Genomic DNA, 8,767 nt, shown 5'->3' with positions numbered 1-8,767 from the left:
CTTTTAACATTCTGAATGGTGGTTTTTGTTTGTTCTGCTTTGTTGTATTATAAACAGAAGTTCTTTTTCTATTGGTTATTCAAAACATTACAAAACTCTTGACATATCATTTTTCATACATTCGATTCAAGTGGGTTATGAACTCCCATTTTTACCCCAAATGCAGATTGCAGAATCAAGTAGTTATCAAACATTTATTTTATGGGTTAGAGTGATTTATGTCATGTTTATAAAATAATTAAATGCTCGAAGCACATAAAGATTTTCTTCAAAAAATTATTTACCTTTCTTTAAAAGGTTAAATTTCTTTAAAATCCATTTGTAATTAGTTTGTGTATGCTTTTTTGTTTTTTGTTTCTTTCTTTTTCTGGCTTATTGAGATTAATAGAATTATTTTTTACTTGTCCATATGCTATCAAATGCATCTAACTTGGTTTATCAGCAAAGGGAACATTTCCATGATAAAATCACCATTACAATAAATCAGGTGATTTATATTTATTTTAGACTTTTTCTGGGTTTATTTCTAGTCAATCTGTCTATTTGTCTGCTCTTGCACAAAAAAGTCTTAATTTCTATAGATTTAAAATTTATCTTGTTATTGGATTATTCACTCTTCCCATTTTTTCTTCTTATTCAATATTTCAGACAACTTATCAATTTTAACAACATCTTCCTAGGATTTTCATTGAGATTTCATTGAACATATAGATCAGTTGAAGAGAAATGACATTTTTGCAATATTGAATATAGCAATCCAATAACTTAATATTCCTCCCTCATCATTTATTTCCTTTTAAAAATTCGTGTAAACCTTATATTAATTGGATATTTTATTTTTATGTTATTATGAATATTTTAATTTTATTATATGCATTTATTATTGAATTCTAGATATACATTTGGCTTTATGCCTAATCCCTTGTTTTCAAAGCAAGCTTTGCAGGTTTTTTATTTCTATTTTTTCTTTCCCCATCTCTATTATAAATTGCTCATTGTAATTATTATCTCTGCATCATTTCAGTGTTCTTTCACTACCTTTTTTTTCTCCCATAATCTCTGTTAAAGCAATTATCTTTAATATATTATCTAGAGTAGTAGAAACTCACATTGAAATACTTTAATAAAGTTTATTTTTATCTTAACAAAAACAGCTAGGACAAAAATTAAAACAATGAATACATTTATAGCAATCCAGACCTAAATTCAAGGCAATATCAATATGAAGGAACAGGGATATGAAGAGACCAAACACAATTACTTCTTAGGGGGAAATATAGATAATAATAACTTTAGGAATTCCATAGTGGTATGTGTACATGTTTATACAGCTTAGGTTAAAAATAACTACCAAAAGAACAAAAGGAGAAAATATAACCTGACAAAAGAAGAAAGTTCAGCCTGCATTGGAAAGTAGAATGAGAAGGAAAATAAATAAATAAATAGCAAGCATGGGACATGGTGGATTAAATGGTCCCTAACACAGCATGCATTAAAATTAATATAAATAATTTAAATTTTCCATTTTAAAAACAGAATGTCTATGATTAGAAAAATTAAAAAATACATTTTCTTAAATGATACCCATTAAAACTAAAACAAAAATAGATAGATTGCTGGCAAGAAGACAATTTTTAAGGATATCCTGTGCAAATGTGAACAAAAAGGAACTGGAGTAGCAACATACAGCAAAATGGTATTTATGAAAACATTTATCATCAGGGACAGTGTGTAACATAAAAGGAACAATAAAACCATAAAATAAAACTTTCATAAACATAAAAGCAATACTCAATATGGCCTAAAATATTATTTAGCAACTTTTGATGAAATTGCCTGGATATATAATTCATTCAACAATTGTGTTTTGATATTTAACATAGCCACATCAGAAATTGATAGATCAAGTAAACAGAAATTGATAAAAATGAAAAAAAAGAAAATAAAAATTAAACTGAGAGAAGATTCTTTGCAATTCTTATTAAAATAGGCCTATGGCAAGAATGATAACACAAGAAAGCAAGTACAATTAAATGCACAATGGAAAAAAGAGGAAATACAGAAGACAATTACAAAGCCTAAAATTGAGACTAAGTTACTACAAGGGAAAGATAAAGAAATCACAAAATTTTCAGCCAACTGTATTCCTTCTCCTTACATCTGTTGGCTTTAACTCTCTAGGCCATCTTTATACAAAACTATGTCTGAAATAAAGAACAAGTAATCAACATTTTCCTTGATACGTTTGAACTCATTTTAAAATTTTGATCTTGGTAACTGTATATTATCTGGCTAAATGAATAAATATAGCCCCACAGGATGTTATAACATTATACATATATATTTCCATCTATCTTTCGAAAAGATATTTCAAAGAAAGATTTAAAATGTACTTTCTTAGTATTTATTGCCTAAAATAATATTTTAATTTTCTACTTTTAAGGTACCTGATTCAAGAAGAAGTCTGAAATCCAGTCTTTTAAGTGCCATTTTTTTTTGTTCTTAAAACTAATGAATTGACATCATTTCAGATCTCCAGAATAAAAGTTCTGTTACAGATTGGATGGTAGGAAAAGAGAAAACATGATCTACATATTAAAATGAAATTGGTCACAGTTATTGTAATAATTACACTTGCATTTTTTTTCTTTCAGGGGGTTTCCTTCTTACTCATCTTTTCATGGGAAACAGAGTCAGTGAGAGTGAAGCCATCTCTCAGCTCTAGGCTTTTCTTGTCCATACCTGAAATATCAATACTTATATACTAGAAAGTTAATAACTATAAGGCTAGCATTATCCAACCTGGTATAATGAGAAGATTTAGCAATTAGTTATTTCTGAGCTTCAGTGTGAACCATGGAGGTTTCAAATCCCTTTGTGGGGGTCCTATGTCAGTGTTTTCTAAACCATTATTTCAGTACAATAGCATTAGCAACATTTGGGAATGTGTTAAAATGTGAAATCTTAGGCTTCTGTATTCTAACCAACCATCCCATTGATTCTATACATGCAAAAGTTGTTCCATATACAATAACTATGTCAACAACAATAAAGGAGTCCAGAAGCTATTCTTCGGGGTATAGTCAACTTGAGCTCATTCATCTATAAATGTCCATAATGCTAGATGTGGTGGCACATGCCTGTAATCCCAGTGACTCAGGAGGCTGAGGCAGGAGGATCATTAGTCCAAAGCCAGCCTTAGAAATTTAGTGAGGTACTTAGCAACTTAGCAAGACTTTGTCTCTAAATAAAATATATAATAAAAGGGCTGAGGACATGGTTTGGTGGTTATGTGTCCCTGGGTTCAATCCCAATAAAACAAGGCCTGATCATGCATGAATAGGGATAGAGCAGACACATATCACTAATATAATTTTCCCACCAAATGAACCCTTTTAACAACCTGTAGGTCTTGAGTACAGATATATACTTTCTCCCTCAGTAACACAAGTTCTGTGCTTCTTCCTTCAGTTCTGGACACCCCTTCTAAAAATCTTCAGATAATGCTCAAGTATGTTGGCATCAAGTTCATCTCTTTAACTATAGAATTGTAGATTATTTTTTAACTGGCAGGAGACAATAGCCCCACTATGCACTCAGCATGTATTCAGACAAGGAAAATTAAATGGGAATGAAAGAATGAAATAGAGCACAATTGGATTAAAGTATCTTGGATTGAATTTCCCAGGCCCCTGGCTTTTCTAATTAGTTGCATGTATGCCAGTGACACTTTACATACTATATTCCTTTAAGTAAAACAACTGTATGATTTGTTTACTGCTGCTATTTTTACCAGAGGTTTATATCACTGTACCAAAAGATTTAACTTTAATAATACATGCACATCTATTTAATGAATATGTATAACTCTTTTATGTTTCTTGAATCAACCTTAGTACTAACAAGGGCACATTCTCAGAAGGGGAATGCAGCAAGTTTGGTGTCTCTGTATAATAATTTTGCTGATAGATTAGATTTTCAGGGTCTAAGAGTATTTCTGTTGTACTATCATCCATTTTAGAAATAAGAATATATTATTTGCAAATATTCACAAATCATATATCTGGTAAGTGTATAATATCCAAAATATGTTAGCAACTCACTCAACTTGATGGTAAAATGCCATAAAATATCACCTCATTTCTGTTATTATGACCACTATAAAAAATGACAAGAGATAATAAATGTTGGCAAGGGTGTGGAATGTAAATTGGTGCAGTCTTGGTCAGAATATAAATTGATGCAGCCATTATAGAATAAAGAATGAAGTTCCTAAAATATTAAAAATAGAGCTACCATGTGACTCAGTAATCCATCTGTTTTTATACACAAATGAGTGAAACTCAGAATGTTAAAAGGCAAGTGACAGATAAGGGGAAGATATTTGAAGTTCATATATCAGACAAGAGATTCATATTCACTATTTATTTTTATAATCTAATAATAACTAAGAAAAAGGGAAAACAACTGTTAAGATTTAGATATGAGTTGTCCCTCAAAAGTTAATGTTTAAGACAATGCAAGGAAGTTTAGAGGTGAAATATTTGAGTTATGAGAGCCTTAACCAGGCAAATGTGAAATAATTTCTCCTTCACACATCTGTCTTTGCATAATATTATTATACTTTAAAAATGTTTCTTTGTAAATTTTTTTTCAGTAGAAGCCAACATTTTCTTGGTGCAGATAGACATTAGAAAGTAATGCTATGCCAGTTCATAGTTTCAGATGACTTATTTCTAGTTTGTATAATATTAATGGCTAGAAGGTGTTTCACACATTGGCTATGTGAAGGATAAACTTTATTCTGTATATAAAGAAACCAATGCCTGATGCATGCCTGGAGTGATAAATAGATTCTCAGTGGATATTCCTCAAATAAGAACTTTTTATAAAATAATTTATCCAATTTGAGTATCAAACCAAGAGAGAAATCTAAGACTTCTGATATTAAGAGAATTTTTGGCCTTTGACCTAAGAAAACTGTACTATTAAAAGTTACAGTGCTCTCTGTGATGCTGGGGCAATTTTATAATATTCCTTTTGTAGGGGAAGTAATTCTCCACAGCCAGAAATGAGTAAGATGGGATTTAATCAGTAGTTCATTTTTATTCATTCCATAGGTATGGAGGCCCATAGAAAGTGTTTTTACTTAATGGTTTCATGAAAGATAGTTAAGGTTTTACTTGCTAATTAAATTATTCATCTTAAATGATTGTTTAATGGTGTTTATTTTCTTTCTTTGTATTAAGTGATTTTTAAAAATTTGATAAGTAGCTCATATTAATTTTTAGTAACAGAAATATTCAAACTATTTTTAAGTTATTCTATAAAATTAGTATTTAGAGAAAAATAGCATAAAATTTATTATATTTGTATGATTGAGTGTACAATATATTGAAATATGCTCATATATTCTTTGGAATTATGTTTTGAACTCAATATTGTTTTTCATTCAGCCTTCATAAACACATATGAATAAACAAATATGTACAGATGTAATATTTTCATACACATTTTCATTTCTATGACTAGCATATATAGACTTAAATAATACATATTTATGTATAAACATATAACTATCACAAATTATATGAATTATATATTACTTTTATATCCACATATGCATATATATGGACATATTTATATATATGTTCAGACATGTATACGTCTCAAAGACTATATATTAAGATAGCATTGTCAAGAGCAGAGTGGACAAAATCTTTAGTTTGATTCCTGATTATGTCACCTAATGGCTTTCTGACTTTCACAAATTTAGCTTCCATGTTGCTAAGTTCATACTAACTTATTATCATTACAAAATGTTAGAAAGTCCTACTTAACTGAGTAATTACCATTATTAAATTGGTTAGGTATAAGAGTATTTTCATTTTGTTCTTGATTCAATGTGTGCATTCTGCCAAACTTTAATTACTCTTTTAAAAAGTGTACATTTTATTCACTTTTACTTTTTTCATTGATGCATAGAGAATTTGCCTTCTGTTTTACTCACAGACATTTAATTGGCTGTATCCTATTGTCTCTAGAATGAAATCTTCTTTGTGTATTTAATCTGCAGAATCAAATTTTTTTTTGTCTTCTTAGGGAGGATTTTTTCCTGCTATATATATTTCCCTCTGCTACAGTGCTTCTGTTATTTTTTTTTTTTTGTCCTTTAAGGACACTAAGAATTTGTAGAATGAGTTTTCATGTTTTAGATGTTCTCCTTGTTTTCATTTTGTACTTTCTTCTGACTTCTACGTTTATGAATTTATTCCAAGCTATGCAGATGCAGTTATTAATATCTCCTTGTAAATTTAGTTTATGCAATTGTGATTTTATTTCTCTGGATTATTTTATTTTTTCTCACCATTCCATTTTCAACAATAGGTTTGTTTAATTCTGTTCCATTTTACTACCAATTCACAATTGAATGGTTTTAATCCTAAAGGTAGACACACTATATGCACATTTTAAATTACAATTCAGTAGATGAAATATATAGGATAATTTTAAATTAATTATGGACAATGTCTAACTATAGTGACATATAGTATAAAATGTAAATTATTGCTTATAAGCAATGGTGAACTTTAGGAATTATTATAATATTTGTGATATAAGAAAATTGCTTCCTATTCTTTTAAATCAATAAGCATGATCTAACTTATTGGGACACCAGGAATACAATAAGAACATTAAAACTGATATCAGCTTTATCACAAAAAATAAATTTTAACACATTCCATTAAACATATATATAATTCCTGTTTTCATTTGGAAACTATTATATGATTTGGATTCTTTATAGAACACAAAGCAGGTGCCAATCATGAAAGCAGAGGCTTTTAAGATTCTAACATACATGGATCAATGCTGATAAGAGCTGGCTATGCCTAGTAGTTTCTTGACAGAAGATATAATTGATGTTTATGCTTTAAACCTAACCCATCCAACCCAGAAGATTTAAGACACTGATAAAGCCATCTGACAGCTTTCTGTATTTATTGGTAAAGAACAGATTTTGCCCTTTTATTTATTTATTTATTTTTATTTTATACATGGACATAATATCTTTATTTTTGTTTACTTATTTTTATGTGGTGCTGAGGATTGAACCCAGTACCTCACATGTGTGAGGCAAGCGCTCTACCACTGAGCCACAACTCAAGCCTGCCCTTTTATTTTTAAATATAATATTTTTAATATTTGTTTTAGGGGGAATAGAAAAGAACAGAAGGTGTTGTTTTACTCTGCTGGTTACTTCATTTTTAGGAAGTAACATAAACTAGAAGTAGAATTGTTTCAAATGAAGTCTAGTCTACTGAGACCACAGCTGGCTGATATTTGGATTGGGAAGAGGACAATTAGGAGTAAATCCAAAATGCTTAGTATATGTTGTATATATATATATATATACATATATATATATATATATATATGTATATATATATAATGTGTATAGTTGAATATATTTCATGTTGTAAAACAGAGGGAGGGAGAGCGAGAACACACATGAGAGAGAGAATATGGAAATACATATGCTAAAATTGGTGCTTGGTTCTTTTCATAGGAAGATTAATGAAAACATGAATCAAAATTAAGAAGTCACTTTTGTAAAACACTTCATGAAAGAGATCAAGATTATTTTTGTTGAGGGCTGGGGATGTGGCTCAAGTGGTAGCACGCTAGCCTGGCATGCGTGCAGCCCGGGTTCGATCCTCAGCACCACATACAAAGATGTTGTGTCCGCCGAGAACTAAAAAATAATATTAAAAAAATTCTCTCTCACTCTCTCTCTCACTCTCCTCTCTCACTCTCTCTTAAAAAAAAAGATTATTTTTGTTGAATATTTGAAAACATTCAAGATAAAAAGTATCTTTTTACCTCACCCTTGAACATTATTTGATAGATTTTAGTTATATTTTTGGATACAGGCTTCAGTCGTATATGACAAAAATGCTAAACATTGAAATGAAGGTTACTTTTTACAATGGAAATAAAGAAAAGCAATACTAAAACATTAAATAATCAGAAAAAAAGGAATGAAACACAAAACCAAGCAACAACAACAACAATGTACCAATGTTTGCCTTTAGCAGATATCCAAGCCGGGTATGGTGGCACATGCCTGTAATCCCAGCAGCTTGGGAGGCTGAAACAGGAGGATCATGAGTTCAAAGCCACCCTCAGAAAGCGAGTTTCTAACCAACTCGGTGAAACCCTGTCTCTAAATAAAATACAAAATTGGGCTAGGGATGTGGCTCAGTGGTCAAGTGCCCCAGAGTTCGATCCCCAGTAACAAATATATATATATATATATATATGTATATAAATTTATTTATATTAATCATTTAGCACATTGGACTTTTAATTATATATAAATAATATATATTTAATTATATGTATATATATATATATATAATACATCCAAGAACAAAAAACAATTTCTTGACTTTTAACATTAAAATAATTTAAATTAGTATATGTTATCTTTGAAGAAACTAAGGAAAATTACAACAGAAACAAGGTCAGATAACTTTTTTTGTTGAAAAATTTCCTTCCTGGAGATGATAAGACCTTAACTTGCTTCCAGGTTTGTAATTCTGTAATTTATATATCTAAATCCATATTTATAGAATAGTCATAAAAGAGGTGAAATAATTTGCTCCCATTTCAAATGTAAATAATCAGGAAACAAATCATTAATCTTTTCTGAATGCTGTAGCAAAGGGGAAGGAAAGAGTAGAATCCCATTTCATTTGACTTT

Source organism: Spermophilus citellus, assembly GCF_964194105.1.
Source record: "Spermophilus citellus genome assembly, chromosome: X".
Taxonomy (NCBI): domain Eukaryota; kingdom Metazoa; phylum Chordata; class Mammalia; order Rodentia; family Sciuridae; genus Spermophilus; species Spermophilus citellus.
This window is presented reverse-complemented; position numbering follows the sequence as displayed.